The sequence below is a fragment of the Colossoma macropomum genome, unplaced genomic scaffold (genome assembly GCF_904425465.1).
Source record: "Colossoma macropomum unplaced genomic scaffold, Colossoma_macropomum, whole genome shotgun sequence".
Classification (NCBI taxonomy): domain Eukaryota; kingdom Metazoa; phylum Chordata; class Actinopteri; order Characiformes; family Serrasalmidae; genus Colossoma; species Colossoma macropomum.
In genome coordinates this window covers 25,582,821-25,592,679 of record NW_023494789.1, presented here as the reverse complement: position 1 = coordinate 25,592,679, position 9,859 = coordinate 25,582,821, and positions in this window count along the sequence as shown.

Below are 9,859 nucleotides of genomic sequence, written 5' to 3'. Positions count from 1 at the left end.
TCATGAATTTTTCTGGCTGATTCTTTACAGCCAAATTGGCTGATTTCTCAGCTGATTTTTATTAGACGCACATATGAAACACACTATTACATGTTGAGTACTTTTGATCAGCCAAATATTATGTTATATAAAAATTACAATATAAACAACTTTATTTGCCCTTTAATGGGCCAAAATGACAATTTGTCTAGTAAAATAACGTGAATCAAATGCGCTGTATCCAAAGTTAGTGGTATTTAAACACAGCATGAGTGCACTTGCCTGAAACATTATTTACATCATAAAATTGCAATGCAGATCTGATAAAATAATGTGAATCTACATCCGTAACAGCAAAAAAGCACATTTGAACGTATTACTGTCAGTATGTTTATTTAGAATGGAGTGATTGTATTGCTTTTTTGCTTTATTGTTTTTTATTTCATTATTTTTTATTTGTTGTTATTTATAATATATTAATGTAGGGAAACTGCCAAAAATACAGGTAACTGATGTGTGTTGATGTGTCTGGCAGGCTCTGTCATCTTTAGTCCCACCGCTCAGCGGGTTGGCAGGCCGATGGCGGAAGATCTTCAGCTGTTGTGGGCTGTGGTTGGTTCGGTGGGCGTCACCTGTGTCACGATCCTGCTAGCCTTACTGGTCCTCTTCTACTGGCCCTCTTCCAGATCGGTGAGTGTACATATACAGCTGAGCCTGTTTCAGCTGCTGGTCTGAGAACAGCTCTTTTTCTAAGGCACAGATCAGCACTTTTTTACAGTTTTAATACAGTTAACTTTGTAACTTTGTTTAATTTTTTTATTTTTATTATTTATTACTTTTATTATACTATTTGGAAATGCCAGCTGCCCTTGTGTCAATATTTCATGACAAACGGATGAATTGAAAATGAATTTTAAAAATTATATTAATAAATGTAAACTAATGGACATTTTTTCTTCTCTTATTAATGCAACTGCTTTAGAGATGCAATGTTTTGTTTTGACAGCCATTAATTGAAAATTTACTGAGGAGAGAATCTCTTAAGGTGACTCATACTCATGCTCCCTCATCCAAACATAATAAACCTACAAAAACACCATTGTTCTTATATACTTGTTTTATACCCGTATTTTCTGTGTATTTTCATACAGAGTTTGCCTCAGAGAATCACCACCAGGACTTTGCTGGGGAATTGGAGGTATTATGCAAGCTGGGCCAACATCCCAACATCATCAACCTCTTGCCTGCAAAAATAGAGGTGAGTGCGCCATCTGCTGGCCATCCAGTCTGCTTATACATGCTCTGCACGTAGGACCAGTTAAGCTGCACATCTGGTGAGCTTGGAAAGAACACAGTAATAGCACAGTAAACTATAATGTCTCAACGGATATATCCACTCTGTGCAAAGGCAAAGCTGCGATAGTTGCTTGAGAATGTGTTCATCAAGTTTGCCCAGCTCCAATTTTACAAATCAGAAGGTTGAATCCCATGGGACACATTGGAGATGATTATCAACTGCTTATTAATGTTTAAATTTTTGTATACTGCTTTTGTTCCTTATCATTTATGGATATATGTTTTAGTTTCGAATCATAGAACTTAGAAGAGTTCAGTACTTTTCCTTTCAAATTGAGTATATTGTTGCTGTCATAACAACAGCCTCATATCTCCAAAGCAGTTTACAAGAAAAGGAAAAACATCCTTAACATGTAAGAAGTTAATGTAACAAGATTTATTTCCAAGTCATTTTGGACCAAATCTACTTTATTAAATTTTAACGTAATGCAAAGAACAACTGGAGTATTTTTAAATTACGTAAAAAAGAATGACAAAAATGGAGAGACATTGACAATATTGTGATTTTGCTGTTTGAGTAATATTTATATGTCTAGAATTATTTTATTTGCACCTTGGCCAGTTAAACCAATCACAGTATACACTCATGTCATCCTTCTGTGCTTAAAAAAAGCATTAGTGTCCAGACTGCCAAGAAATTTTAAGTTCAAATAATAGGTTGATAGGGCAAACAACACATCTGTTAACTTAGTATTTGAAATTCCATTAACTCATAATTTTAAGGCCCAAACACTATTTTTTTAAAGTTAAAACAGCTTTTTACAACATATGGTGAGAGTTTCCTGTGGATTAACATTAAGAATGCAGACATATGTAAAAGTTTGGGTACCCAACTTTTGCTTTTCTAAGTGAACATAAGTACACATCCTCAACAGTGAACTCACTTCTGCACATTTTAATACACAATTGCTGTTTCTTTTCTGAATTTAACATATTGGGGAAAAATAAAACATAAAACATGGCTTGTACAAAAGTTATGGCACATTTTACGTTTTGTGTTTTTGTTAAATCCTGCTAATAAAAAATAAATTGTTCACCAAAATGTGCAGATATATCCCATTTAAATTTATATTCCTTCCTTGTAGAGCAGACACTTATTTTCACTTAGAAAATCAACAAATTATGTAATTTAAACCAGGATGTTTTGCATATGACTGCATATTTTATCGCAGCATTCGGGCCCTCACAGCCAGAATGTGTAACAGTTTCTTTCCACAAGCCATCAGATTCCTCAACTCACATGGACCCACACACACATATACAAAACACCCACACGCACCCCCTAACACATATACAAAACACTCACACAGACCCACACACACATATACAAAACACCCACACAGACCCACGCACACATATACAAAACACCCACACGGACCCACACACACACATACATAACAATACGGGACTCACTCCCCACCTCTTGCAGTTTCAAATTATGGAACACTGTATAAATATAGTTACTGCATTTCACTGAAACACTTCGTTTGACATGACTGTAAATCTGAATACTTGCATTTTTGCACATTTTATTTCACTTTAACAATGTTAGCTGCTAGAATTACTGTATCAACCAAATACTATATACTGCATATTGCTGCTCTGGTTGCTACCTCAGTGACTGCTATGCTCATATATGCTAGGCTATCTGCTAAGCTGCTAATATATCATAGTATGTTACATCCTCCTTTGCACACCTCCACATACTCTCAGTACTGTGTACTGCCTGTGTTCTGTTTTGTATTTATTGTAAGTCTTTTGAATTTATTTATTGTACTATATTGTCTGCACTGGGCATATTGTATTGTTTTGCACTTGTGTTCCTGTGCTGCACCATGGTCCTGGAGGAATGTTGTTTCGTTTCACTGTGTACTTGTGTATAGCTGGAATGACAATAAAGCCTGACTTGACTCGACTTGATATACCCATGTGTGTTACAGAGCCATATTGGATAGATTTAGTGAAAAGTCTTTTGGCTTTTAATGAGGGTGGAGACACCATGTCATATGTATTCTCATAATATTTTTAGTTTTTTATGCTTTTTGTTTTTTTTTTTTGGTCTGCACGTTACCTATACATTGCTATTGAATATGCTCCGTATGGAAATCTCTCTTTCTGATTAAAAGCTGTGTTCTGGAGACAGACCCAGCCCAGTAAACAAAAAAAAAATCTGAAACACATTTTTTTCTGTAGTAGACATAATCTAGTCAAGCAATATTTAATCTTAATATTTTATCAACCACATTCATGTGTTATACACAGTGTGTATCACCAGTCTGCCACCTTACACCTTCTTTTCGCACTTCAGTTGTGGTGTTGCTCACAACGCACTCTGTAACACACACATATACACACTCACACTTACTCACAACTACAACGTTACTTTAAATATTTACTTTAATTATTTACATGCACAAAAAATGCACAGTTAGGTAAAAAGAAAAAATGTCGGCAGTTCTGGTTATTAAATAGTTCAAAGTTTCTATGTCACGTACTACACTAAGTGATTGGTTAAAGAAAGAGTTGATATGATCAGGGTTTGTTAGATCAAATCATATTGAATCATTCCATGTACCATATTTTAGATTGTAGGAGATGAATTAGGTGTTCTCCAAAAAGATCTGAAAATGGATGTTTAGTGGAATATCAGAGCAAGACCAGATACAGATTAAGTAATGACTTTGGCTGAGATGAATAATAATAATAATTTAATAATAATTTTTATTTACATAGCACTTTTCATGCCAGTGGCAGCTCACAGTGCTTTACAGGCAGGTAATAAAGCTTAACAGTAATACAAGAAATTATACGTATTATATTAGAATCATATGAGAAAATGACACAGATCAGATTAAAAGATAAATACTACGAGACGCAGTGTTAATTAAATGCTTAGTTAAAGAGATACTTTTTAGATGCTTCTTAAAAGTGAGCACTGAACTTGACTATCTAATAAATGGTGGAACTGAGTTTCACAGTTTAGAAGCATAATAACTGAAAGAGTCTCTCCATGTTTTATGTTTTTTAGAGGGTGTTTGTAGAACGCCAGTATCTGCAGAACTAAGATTACGTGCTGGAGCATGAACAGACAGACACTCTGTGATGTAAGCAGGTCATTTAGAGCCTTAAAAACTAGTAGCAGAACTTTAAAATCTCTGAATGATACAGATAGCCATTGCAGTTCTTTTAAAACGTGGGTGATGTGAGCTCTCTGTTTTAGTCTTTGTTAGGATGCGTGCTGCCGCATTTTGTATGAGTTGTAAAGGATGTATTGTTTTCTTAGGAAGTCCAGTAAGAAAAGCATTACAGTAATCAACTCTGCTTGTAACAAATCCATGAACAAGTTTCTCTGCATTGCTCTGAGATAGAAATATAATTTAATATAATAATACAATATTTATAAAATGATAAAAAAGCTACTTTAGTGACTGTGTTTACATACAGGATAAAACGGAGCTCAGAGTCTAAGATCACACCCAGATTTGGTACTTCAGTTTTGGTATATAAAGCTAAAGAACCAAGTTTCTCATAAAGCAGCTTTCTCTGAGTTACGGTCAGTATTCTTGTTTTTTTTGTGATTTAATTTTGCAACATCCACTGAAAAATATCTGACACACAGCTGGTCAGTCTGTCTACAGAGTCTTGATCATCAGAAGGAATGGAAATGTATAGCTGGGTGTCATTAGCATAGCTATGAAAATTCATACTGTGACAGACACTATAAACAGGACTGTGCCAAAGTCAGAGACCACCCTTCATTTATTGAATTTCCAGTCAAAACAGCCATGAAGTACAAGTTCTTCATTTTTCAGCATCAGGTAAAAAGCAGAAAACATATTTAACAAAAGAATACTAAGAAGTCTAAATGCCGAAATAAAATATTTTTTTTTTCAGTATTTAGTGTGTCTTTGAGCTTTCATTCATTTGGGAGAAATCTGCAGGGATATTTCTTCGTACCTGCAAAGTGATGTGTGGCTATTGAGACACTCAAATACAGTGTGTACACTACAAAGAGTGATGAGTAAGTATCACATTCTACACTCATTAAAAAGATGGTGCATCAAGGGTTCTTTAGTAAACAAAATGGTTCTATATAGAACAATGAACACTCAAAGAACCCTTTGCATGCTTTGCATCATGAAAGGGTTCTTTAGACTGATAAAAAAAAAGCAAGCTTGTAACAATAGAAGAAACTTTTTGGGTGCTATATAGAACCCTTTTCAAAAAGATTCTACATAAAACTGTCTATAGCACATTAATGCACATTTTCCATCAATCTGAAGAATGCTTTCATGATGCAAGGAACACTTTTATCATGCAAAGGGCTCTTTGAGAGTTCGTGGTTCTCTATAGAACCATTTTCTTTACTGAAGAACCCTTGATGCACCATTTTGTAAAGTATGATGGTGTGGGTATAATTATACAGAAACTGTTCGCCCCTACTCTGCAGTTGGTTGGTATTGTAAAATGACAAAAAGAAAAAAGCAAATGTTTTTTTTTTTTGTGTGTGTGAAAACCTATAGGAACGCCCATAATATAATTAGATGCTGAAATACAAGAGAGTGAAATTTGAAGTTATTAATATATAGCATTACGATTCTCCTGCTGTAGTTATTTTCTCAATTCTTAAGCATATTGTCAACAGTGCTGTATCAGTTAACACGCACTGTAATTTCAGTCCAAAACAACAAATCATTCTGCAATCGCCCTGCATGTGTCCTTCTCGCAGTGGCCAATGGGCAACTGATAAATAAGAAGGGAGGAACTGATAACAAGGCAGGAAACTCCAAAGCAGCCGCTGCCACTATACCACAACGACCATGTCAAAAAAAATCCTATTTTTAACAGCTGAGGAACTTGGTGTACTGAAAAGTTTGAAAACAAAGAAAAATGGTGTTTTCTCCTGGGCTTAGTGTATAATAGCTTTGAAAGCATGGAGCCTGCAGGCCACATGCACAACTGTGTAGCTCTATTAGATAATATTAATGTTTTCTCACAAACACCTGTCATTATTCAGTTTAGTAGAAATTCACTTCAGAAAACTGATACCAAACATGTAACAAATCCTCAGCTCTAAATTTAAAAAAGATCTCTTAAAAAATCTCCAACAGTGATAAACACATTACTGATTGATGTGTGTCTCGTATTAGAGAAAATTCCAACAGTTAATGTCTCCATAATTCGACCGTTGAGATGTAAACAAAGTCATTCAGAGTGATTTGAGGTGAAATGGTTTACTCAGATTTCTTTACAGTGGTGGTGATAGGAACCAAGGGTCACAATGACTACACACCAAATATAGCCATTTTATTTGCTATCCAAAACAACCAGTGAACCTACACGTCTTCACACGTGAGTTATTATGTGCAATGTTGATTGTGTTTTTTTTTTAGGGACTCTTTTTCCTTACAGTGCCTTGCATGTACCTCTCCTCCATAAATGGATTTTAAAAAATACTTTAAGCCAAATCCTTATTGCAAAACTATTCTAAAACAATGTCTTTGTATTCGTAACCATTTTATGAGATAATTCTCTGATGTAGCTTTTAGAGGTATTAACCCCTTAAAATCCCAGGCTTATTACATGCTAAGTCTTATTATTCAGTAACTACAGGGACTTCAGGGCAAACTGGTTGAGCTATTCTTAGGTTATAGAAGTGTGTAATAAACTTTGGGCTCGCCGGCAGACCCTGACCATTTAAGGGGTTAAACTTTTTGGATGTCTGGTTCCTATGACCAATGATTGGTTGATGACAATTGAGAACAATTCTGACTCTGTGAGTTTCTCTAGAATGGCACATTTCAAATCAAACCACACTGAATGACTTTTTTTAACCAGTGAAATATATTTTTATTAGTTTGTTTTGAGATGTCTATATTAAGAATAAAAATATACATATTTGTTTGTGTTTGTAGCTTGACTGCAAGCCCAAACAGAAAAAGCTGTCTAGGGAATCTTGACTCACATTTTGCAGGCTACAAATTCTCCACAAAAAGGCACCATTAACAGTCATATAACTTTTGATGCTTAATAAGAGCAGTGCTTCAAATCAGTGACACTATGTGTCCTTCAGCTCTACAGTATTCAAAAATATGCAATTCTGAGGTAAATAGCTATTAGTATGTCATTAAATTTATTTTGCACAGTAGGTAATAGTGTTAGATAGCAAAAAAAAGTCTACTTGCTGCACATCCAGTGCAGTAAACATCACATTTGATAGTATGTATCAAATTATCACTTGCTTTTAAAACAGACTTAACTGTCTTACTGTTTCTCAGCCTTTTTGAATGTCTTTGCTGTGTCGTCCATTAGAAGTGAAGGCTGTTTAGACAACACTGGCTGCAGTTAGGAGGTACATTTAAAAGAACACTTTCTTTGTTTAGATATGAGCTGATGAGACAGTTCTGGAGAGATAGGCCTTATGAGTGAGCACCATTTTCTCAAACATCAGTCCAGCTCAAACAGGATGCAGAAGGCCAGGAAGGTAAGAACCAGGAATCTGGACATGTGGTCGATTAATCTTTCAGTCCCTTCAATCTTTTTTATCACATACTTCATAGTTTACTGCCATTTATCTGTTAATTAGCCAACCCTTAAACACAATTTGCAGTTGTTTCTTTTCCTCTTTTTTAGATTTTTTATTTCATTAGATTTGCACTGGAGCTATGAGGTCTAATGCGGCGAACAAGGAATGGAAAAAAAACAAAAAAACAAATAGCACTGCGTCATCTGCTTACCTACTTCATCACACACCTTCCTCAAACTTGTTGAACTATCAATTAATCTCAAATAAACTTGTTTATGTGTTTCTGACATTGTATGACCATAGAAAATGGAGAAATTTACAGACAAAATTCTGGTTCAGAAGTGGTTGCTGCTGCAATGGAATGTCATTTTGTCCATTTCTGTAGATAACTGTATGTCAGACAGTGTGATACCAAATATGTCTTGCCTGACTATGTGAAGTAATGGAAATGACTTTGTTGCTGAATCCTCTTTTACACCTTTGTGCATTCCCCTACAGGCCTACGTCAACATGGCTCTCTTTGAGAACTTCACCCATGCTGGAATAGATGCAACTGCAGAGGAAGCCTGACTACCCGCCCCCCCAGACTCCAGGAGGTTCCACAGTCCGAGGGAGGCTCAACACAGCAAAGCACTTTGCTACTGCCAACCGCCTCCCGCCCAATTTCATTGCTCAAAGTCACTCTGGACCAGTAAAGTTCCTTCCAATGGACAGATGCCAGACATTCTACAAAGCAGTTGAGATAATGAAAAAGAAATAAACTCACAAAGTGTACCATAGTCATTTCACTACCACATGTATATATTTCACTTTGGATGACTTTGCTTGTATGTACATATAGAGTACCTTATATCGTGGTGCCTCCTTTGGAAAACACCTTATTTTTGCATGTCAGCATATATTACATGTAAAATTAAAGGACAGAACTGTAAATGTTTTCATTTTATAAATAAAGCATTTACACAATGTCGACTTCCAGATATGTGATGTCAGATGGACTGGGTGGGTTAGTTCAAGTTCAGAGAGTACTTTCTCCCTCTCTCTCTCTCTCTCTCTCTCTCTCTGTCTCTCTCTCTCTCTTTCTCTGTCACTCTTATGCTCTTTCTTGCTCGCTCTCTCTTTCTTTTTCTTCTTGCTCTTCTCGCACAGTAGAGGGCTTGAGGTAGAGCCTCTTGCCTGCTGCAACTCAGCGATCTGTCAGAGAATTTCCTCCTTCAGTGAGCCACAGGCACTGGACCTGTCACGCAGAGGATGCTCAATTTCCTTCCCACACCCACAATCTCTTGTATACACATTTAAACACTCTCTTATATTGCACATATACAGTCGATTTTCTTTGTTTTGTCTTGTGCTGGTTCAGATGTTGGGATAGGTGTAGTTTAACTGTAGTTTGGCTTTTGTCTGTGTATTGAAATGGTTTGTCAGTAACATTTTAAAATATGGTTCCTTAATGCTTTAGTAATCATTAACTAGAATTACTATAGTAGTTTTTAATTTATTAGATTAATTAATTCACTATACTAAAATACAATGTTTTTCTTACATGCTTAATGATTCTTTACCTACTGCTTAAATAAAAAGTAATCAGGTGTTAACATATCAGTTCTCCACCAACTACTTCCATAGTTAATATTTATGTATTTATTAACTTTGCAGAAAGTAATCAATTATTACCATAGCAATCCTTCTGTAATAAACTACTATTCAACTAAAGCATAATAATTTGGTGACAAATTTTGAACCACTGGTAACTACATGTTTAACGACCCCTTAACTAATGCTTAAGTACTTACTAATTCACTAAAAAGTAATCAAGTAATACTATATTAGCTCTCTAACAATTACTTCTCAGCATAATGAGCTGCAATGCTACAGAATGTGCAATGTCTTAGACTTGGTACCTGCTACTACTGGTGTTATCTAAATGTTTATCGATTTATACTGTTCTTATTTTGACATAATGACAGTTATTTCATTTTAATATACCAATATTATGAT